Genomic DNA, 8,749 nt, shown 5'->3' with positions numbered 1-8,749 from the left:
ATTGTCGTGGTCTTTTCTGAATTGAGTGTCAAGATTAAATCTTTGAATATTGATCATGTCAGTACCGTTCGTAGTAATTGAATTAGATCTTTGGAGATATTGTTTATCTGCTTGTACCCGTATCCTAAAAAAGGTAAAGTTAGTCTCTATGCAATGTCATGATGCATGTATTATGTGATGAGTCTCTCAAAATAAATGAGAGACTTGTATGAGACGCTATGTGCAATGTATGAATATGTATATGATATACGATGCATGAATATGATTTATGCTATCTGTAGTGATTTTCTTGACTGAGAAAATAAATCTCTATATCATTGTGATTTTGATGTCTGATCTTGTCTGGAAGATGTTCAGATGGGGATTTATGATTTCTTCTTGGGGATGAGATTTGTTCGAATGATTGATCTTGATGTGCCCTGACTGGGGATAAGAGAGCTGAATGACTTTGTCTGGAGAAAAGAATAGTACCGGGGAACCGGCAGTGTCGAAGATGTAGACTCAGTTGAGGAACCAAGTCTTTGTTGGGACGAGGACATTTGAAGATATCTTCTTAATGATTACTCTATGGGGATATGATCTTGTGAAACCGGCTTTGTGGGAAGACATGGATGTCTTGAACATTGCCCCCAGTATTATAGTAACTGTCATTCCTGGACTTGTTGGTTGAGGTGTCATCATGCTTTGCGTAGCTTTGCCCCAGCTATTAGGTAATTTGAAGAGATTCTCCTCGCGAGGACTTTATGAGGTGTGTACTATGGGTGACACGCCCCCAGTAATCATAGACTTAGGATGATGCCCCATGCTAATTAAAAAGTAGTTGCAGATCCACTTGGGTGTATGCCCCCGGTTGTTTGGAATCTTGAGAGATTCTTGGAAACTTGAGAGATTCTCGGAATCTTGACCTGACTGCCCCAGGTTGATTGGATAACCATGTCATGCCCCTTGTATACATAAGAGACATTGCTTCTGAAGTGGTTTTGTCTGCCGGGATAACTTTCAGTCATTAGTTGTACCATGTGAAAATTCTTCCTGATGCTAACATTCAAAATTATGTAGCAAAATATGTTTAATAATGAATTCATGAGATGCAGTGTGTATGTCTATCTTGATTGATTTTTTTGAAAACATTAAAACAGAAGATGTAAGAAGCGTGATGTTTATAAAAACTTGATATCAACTCAGCATTTATGGCAAACCTTAAGGAGTCAGGATACCTTTTGGTGACAGTACACTTTCGAACTAACCATGCTTCAGTTAGGACTTTCAAGGGTTGTGACGTGGCTTGGTTCACGGTTTAAGAAACAAAGGATAATGGCTCAAAGTTTATTTGTACCCATCCCCAATCTTCGTGATGTTCTTCGATCCTACGCTCAGTTAACTTTGCGTTTCAGCTTTAACAAAGCTTGAAGTATTAACATTCATATTTGATGGTGGTTGAAGCATCTGAATTTTATTCGGACAGTCAGTAGTCCTTCTTTATAATTCTTTTTGCTTTGGTCGAGGATTTGTAGTGACCTCTTTTTTGACTTTGATTTTTGTTATCCCTAACTTTTGCCTGAACTATTTATTTTGTGATTACAGTCAGCGGGATGTTTCGACTTTTCGATAAGTCTCCTTCATAGGTTTTGACTTAACAGCTTTTTCTTCTTGGTGGATATTGACTGCATGACTTACTGGTTGCGGGAACCCATCATTATTTGCATAAACAACAACTAGTACAATTGAGTTAACTGAGTAACTACCCTGCCCCAGGTTGTGATTAAGGGTTTAATTTGTATGAGAAAGAAACTTCTACTTCTTAGGCTCAAAGGGGTTGACGAGGGATTATCATCCTTATATCTCCACTGTTTAGGAATTGAAAAAATGCATGTACATCGTCAACATAGTCCGTTCAAAAGCATATTGTATGAGGTTGTGGTATCATTTTCGCCATCCTCCCTCAAAAGGCTTACTGCTTAGCAGGAGTTGAATAAACACAAAACATATGCAAAGTAAATACGCAATTTTAAACGAGCGATAGCGAAATAATTTATTCAAGAATAACATATGCAATGCACTGATGATGATTATTAAAACAAATAATGTCTATCATAAGTCGAATGTTTAAACAAACAAAATAGAAATTTGCAAATGAAAGTAAAACTAACATCTGAAAGTCCCTTCTTCTAGCCATCCACAACATTAGCAGATACGTTAGGAGTCTCAGGAGGATCAAATTCAATTTCCCCAGCATCGATCATATCTTGGATCTTATTCCTCAATGTCCAGCAGCTATTCGTATCGTGACCAGGACTATCAGAGTGATATGCACACCTCACATTGGGATTATAGCTACGAGCAGAAGTGCTAGGATTCGTAGGGGGATCCTTTAAAGTGATCAACTCTGACTTCAATAGGTGCTGTAATGCTTGAGCCAGTGACATATTGATCTTTGTGAATTGTCTTTTAGGCATGTCTTGCTTGTTTTGACGACCTTTTTGAGGCGCCTGTGTGGAGATCAGAACTGCCCCGACAGATTAGTCATGGTTACTCTATTTCTGACCATAGACATCATTGGAATCTGACTTCTCATTGAAATGCTTCCTTGTAGCACCTGAGGATGGAGCCACTTGAATCTTACCACTTCAGATGCCACTCTCGACACGTTCCCCAGTCAGTATAAGCTCGGTGAATCCAGATGGTGAAATCCCCAGCAAATGACTATAGAAAGGGCCGGTCAGCGTGCTCATAAACATATCAACCAATTCTCTGTCAGCCAATGGGGGTTGAACTCTGCCAGCCAAGTCTCTCCATTTTTTAGCATACTCTTTGAAGCTTTCATTAGGACCCATAGACATGCCTTGTAGTTGCATGCGGGTTGGCGTAAGATCAACATTGTATTGGTATTGCTTATAGAAAGCAGTTGCCAAATCTTCCCATGTATGAATGTTGGTGATCGGTAAAATAGCAAGTGTACTATTTTACCTCTTGTAATAATAGGGAAAATTCCCTAAATATCAATCTCAAGGACTGCACATGAATAATGAGATCAATTCAAAGTTCAGTTAAACAAAAACTTCAATTGGGTTTTGTTTGGTGATTATCACTTAGCGAAAAGTAAAATAAGCAGTAAATAAAATTGACTTTTTAACAAATATGAGTAACATGCTAGGGATAGTGGATGATTGACAATGTAACAACTCTGAAATTTCTATTGCAACAACTTATTTTCAATAATCAATTACCAGTTCTTAAGGTTGTTTGATCCTAAGTCCTTAGTGAAAAAACCTTTGATCCTTCATCCTAAACCCTAAGTCCTTAGAGATTTACAATGAAATCAAGCAATTGAGTTATAAAGAATATCCGGTTACGATAAGGTAATCCTAGTCCTAGGTAATATAAATTATAGCATATTCTCATGAAAGCATTATCAATGGTTGTCCAACCTAAACGATAATCATACATCAATTCCAATTTGTCCGAAAGGAAAAGCTTTAAAAACATCAAGAGAATAAATTAACGATAGAAAACATGATAGTTATCGCAATTGCAAATTCAGAGTCATTACAAAGTGAAATCAGAGCCACCCCCTAGCATTGGGGGGTTTAGCTACTCATAGTATTCAAATAAAACACAATAATGAATAAAGACATTACAAGAAATTGGAGGAGATTGAATCTTCAATTGCTTCCGTTCATGAAGATCTTCTTCTCTCTTAAACCCTTGCTTTCTCCAATCTTCTATTGTATTCTTTTCTCTAATCTGTCAAAAGTCCTTCTCTCCTTCCACAAACCTTGTTTAAATAGTATTAGCATCAGTCTTAGTGTCCACAAAAAGTCCAAAATACCCTTAAGACAAGACAGAGTAAAACAGATCAAAAAGTGAAGTTTCTATCCGTATCCATCTACACGGGCCGTGTTGATTAACACGGGTGCCCGTGTTGATTCACCGACTGACGTAGATTTTTTCTTTGATGCAGGCCCATCAACACGGGCAGTGTTGATTAACACGGGCGCCCGTGTTGATCCTGATTTTTCAACTTTTGGCTTTCCGGAGCGTCCAACATTCAGCTTTTAGTCCTTTTGAACCTATGCATCAACCTGCAACACTAACACTACCAAATCGAAGCATAAAGAAGATCTTTTGACATAAACTTTAAACCAAATGCAATGCAATACTATAAATTAATAAATATGATAAACTTAACTTAAAAAGCAATAAAACAACCGAATATGTTACCGAGATGATGAATTTGTGCTGGATGAAATACATAACTTAATAGAAATGGTGACCGATCACAACCCCAAACTTATCTCATTGCTTGTCCTCAAGTAATGTATTGAGACTAAACAGAGGTCACCCACGAATTTCTCTCTCCACAACACAGCCTGTGTTTTTCGTAACTTGGCTTTTCCTTCCCGATCAAGCTTCTGATTTCCTGAATCGAACTATCTACCACACTTTCACATCAGAGGACATCTTTACCTGCAAACTTTTCACACTCTCACCAGATCTCTCGGGGTTAAAGTGTTTGCACTCACAGTACCAAAGTATGCAATATCAACTCTTAATTTTGAATTTACTCTATCTTCATTACACAAATAGATTCCACACACTTTATGAGGTCTTTTGGGTTATAATGGGGCTCAAGTACGGTAGGATAGACAAACGGATGAATAACAAAGGGTTTGGATTCGACATTCATGTTATTTTCTCTTTTTTTCACTAATAACTTGGGGGTTCACTTTGATTCTTCACTCAATTTTTTCTATGAGCATGTTCGAGTCTTTAGTCACGACAAGTGCTTTTCTCTTCTTTTTCTTTATTATTATTTTTTTTACGCACTTGCTCTCTTTCTACGAATTGCCACCCCAAACTTAGCTTTTTGCACACTTTATAATTTACAACAATCATGCCGAACAATGGTAAGAAGTGTATAGTTACGGATGAACATGAGTTTAATTCAAACAAAAAGGCTAAGGCTCAACGGGGTTCACAAAGGATAAACATAAAGTAAAGGATGGATAGAAAGGCTAAGGGTTAAACAAACAACATGCCTCAGTGTGTGTCCTCATGTTGTGTTGTGTAAAAAGAACATACGCAAAATCAAAGTGATAAGGCCATACCTGACTGAACTCTCATGATGATATTTTAGTGTTTGGCCTTTTTAATCTCACCATGTTGGTTATGCTTACAAGCTCTGAAGCCTCCTCGTGTCATGTGGTTTCTTTTCCGACTCGGGTATACCATACAACCATTTCGGTCCGGTGTTACCAAATTGCGTCCAACCTTTAATTTTAACATTTCATGGCTGCATCAACTTCCGGGGTGCCTCGGGAGATCAAGTATGGGAAGTATCTTTCATCCACTAACTATCAATCTCGGGTTCATCCAACAACTATCTCTCACTCTGTAACACAATGGTATACCAAAGACGAATAGAAATGCTAAAAACAAAATAAAAACATAAACAAAAGAAATGCAAGAAAACCCCCCCACACTTGAACTAAACATTGACCTCAATGTTTTAGCCCACTGCGTAAAGGACTCACATAGGGTACATCAACTCCAGCTGCCGCTTTCAAGCTTTCACCAGAGAAATCCCCTTTTTATTACCTGACATAAAACAAAACAAAAGAACAAATTAATTATTAAAAGTGTGGGTTGCCTCCCACAAAGCGCTTCGTTTAACGTCGCATGGCTCGACGGTCCATTACCATTTATTATGGAGGGTATTTTCTCTTCCACACCTGGTTGCTTTTCACCTCTGCAATCAGAAACTCATGATGATGAAAAGTATGGACAACTTTTCTCTTCAATTCACTTTCCTCATTCATCTTTTCACCTTTCTTTTTCTTAGAACATTTGGTGGCTATAGGAGTTGGTTCCACCAGAGAGGCTATGCTTGACACTTTTTCTTGGAGCAGTTTAGGCTTTTTGTCTTTTTCCTCACTTTCTGTCATACTACCAGAAGTTTGATCATTTACAACCGTCCTATGTTTCTTAACTCCTAACATCTTCAAGGTTACTTCTTCATCAAATGATTTCAGCGTTAGTGTCCCTTTTTCAATGTCGAAGTTGTAGCGGCCTGTCGACAAAAATGGTCTCCCAAGAAGGATAGTGTGAATACAAGACCACACTCACAAAGATGTTTTTGATCCATGGCAAACTCCACAAGCAAACAAGCAACAAGGCACAAGCAGAAGAACTCAAAGAAAAGCAAGCATTGGTCACTCAAGACAGAGCAGGTCGACCCACTATGCATATAGGTCGACTCAATACAAGTAAAACAAGAAGAACTCAGAAAAACAGCAGTCAGGTCGACCTACTCCCAACCCAGGTCGACCTAAAGTGGAGAAATCTACACATCCTTCTGCTAGGTCGACCTACACAACAACTAGGTCGACCTAAACTGAAGAAAAGTCCCCAAAACGTATCTGAAGAGGATTCTGGTCGACCTACTTCCTTAACAGGTCGACCTAACTGGGAACAAATGTTATTCAAAGCAAATGCAGCTCAGTTAGGTCGACCTAAGCACTACAAGAGGTCGACCTATTTGATCAAAAATGCCAAAATTTCTGGTTTTCTCTGCTCCAACTGATAAGCTCTCATATATATTGTCCAAGGTTCATTATTGCAGTTTTCAACACCAACAGCTGAAAGAGACACAGAGGCTTCTCATCTTCGATCTTCTTCTCAACTCCAACACAATTACACACAATCATTCTTGCGTTGAGGGTTTGCGATCAAGATCGATAACGTCCATGGAACGGAATTGAAGATTCCTAGTGGGTGAAGATTTGTGGGGGTTTTGGTGAATAAAATCCGCGGGTTTTGTCCTCCAAGATAGGTGATTCTTTGGGGGTTTTTATCAAGAGGTTTCATCAAGGATCCAACTGAGTGTGAAGATTGAAGAACAAGGGTTCAAGGCAATTCAAGACACTGCAGAAAAGGGATCAAGTGAAGCTCTTGGGATACCTTGATCTGGCTCAAGATTAAGGGGGAAGAAGATTCAAAGGATCGACAAATTTGGTTTATTGTTTATCGCTTTGCTTTCTTCTTTGTATAAACTGCTTTCAACATTAATGGAAGATTTCCCAATTTCAATTTGGAATTGGGGGCAGACGTAGTCGTAGCGAGGACGATCGATGAACTGCCTGAACAAATATCGTGTTCTTGTCGCCTTTATCTTTTCATTTACGTTTTGTTCATATTTGGTTATAATTGCAAATTGATCAACGATTCAAGTGTTAAAATTGTGAATTAGGATTCTGCATAAACATCACAATTCACCACATCTTGAATCACCATCAATTTGAACATTATCACCAAGTGTTTGTCTTTTTGCTTCTTCCATTATCACTGCATTGCAAACCAAAGTTTATCAAATTAGAAGTTAATCGATTTTCTGTTGTGAAATATATTGATTCGATAACATATCATTTCATCGTTAATCTCAACTATCTTGTGGTTTTGTCACATATACGACCCTTGCAATAACGGTCCGGAATAGACGCAAGTCGATTCAGAACCGCTTTCGCTTTAGTTCGAAATAATTCCGAAAAACTCTGTGAGATCTATTCAACCCCCCTCTAGATCCTTAGGCCAGCGTCTAACAGATAGGAGTTTCTTCGTCTTCCGGAATGTCCATGATGTGGAAGTCAACAGGGAATACAAACTTATCAACCTCCAGTAGTACATCTTCAGCTACCCCATAGGATTTCTTAATGGTGTGATCGGCGAACCTTAATTGTGTCTTACTTTCACTAATCTTTTCCAATTCAAGCTTTTTGAATATGGACAGAGGCATTAAACTCACACTAGAACCAGAATCGAGGAGTACCTTTTTAAATGTTATAATCTTGATAGTGCACGGTATCGCCACCGCTCCAGGGTCTTTCCTCTTGATTGGGATCTTTCTTGTTGACGAGACTATACCACACTTCTCAGTTGCACTTTTTGCTTCTCCTCCCAATGATCTCTTTTTCGCCATCACCTCCTTCATAAATTTCCTATACAAGGGCATGTGCTCAAGTGCTTCGAAGAAGGGTAGATTTACCTCTAACTTTTTGAACAAGGCAGTGAACTTCTCAAAGTCTTTCTCTTTTGAATTCTTCTTTGTCACTATGGAAGGGAAAGGTAGTTTGATCACCGGTTCAACAACTTTCTTATTTTTTTCTTCCAATGGTTTACCCGGCGGTACCACAAATTCTGGCTCTTTTGGATTTTCTCTTATTTCCAAATTCACCTTTATTACCATGGGGTCGTCTATTTCCTCTTTTTCTTTTTCAGATTCTGCCACTTTCTTACTTCTTGTAGTAACAACATTAGTCTTCTCTTAGTCTTTCGGATTTTTCACAGTTGAACTCGAAAAGGTACCTTGTGCCTGTAGAGTGAGATGATGTGCTATTTGACCCACTTGAACTTCTAGATTTTTGATTGAAGCTGTGGTGTTCCTGTGGTTGTTTCTGGTCTCTTCTTGAACCTGAGAGCATTGTCCAGCCAATCTCTCAATAGCTACTTCCCACTCCGCCTTCTGAGGATTTTGTTGTTGATCTTTCCAAACGAAGTTGGGATGATTCTTCCACCCTGGATTATAGGTGTTAGAATACGGATTGTTTTGCCTCAAGAATTTGATTTCTTCAATTTGCTTGGGAGTAGCAACACAACACACAGTTTGGTGAGGGCCATTACAAATTTCATAGATTACAGGTTGAGCTTGTTGGACTTGAGCAACCTGTTGAGTACCTATATTCATAGCCTTTAA

This window comes from Vicia villosa, linkage group LG4 (assembly GCF_029867415.1).
Source record: "Vicia villosa cultivar HV-30 ecotype Madison, WI linkage group LG4, Vvil1.0, whole genome shotgun sequence".
NCBI lineage: Eukaryota > Viridiplantae > Streptophyta > Magnoliopsida > Fabales > Fabaceae > Vicia > Vicia villosa.
This window is presented reverse-complemented; position numbering follows the sequence as displayed.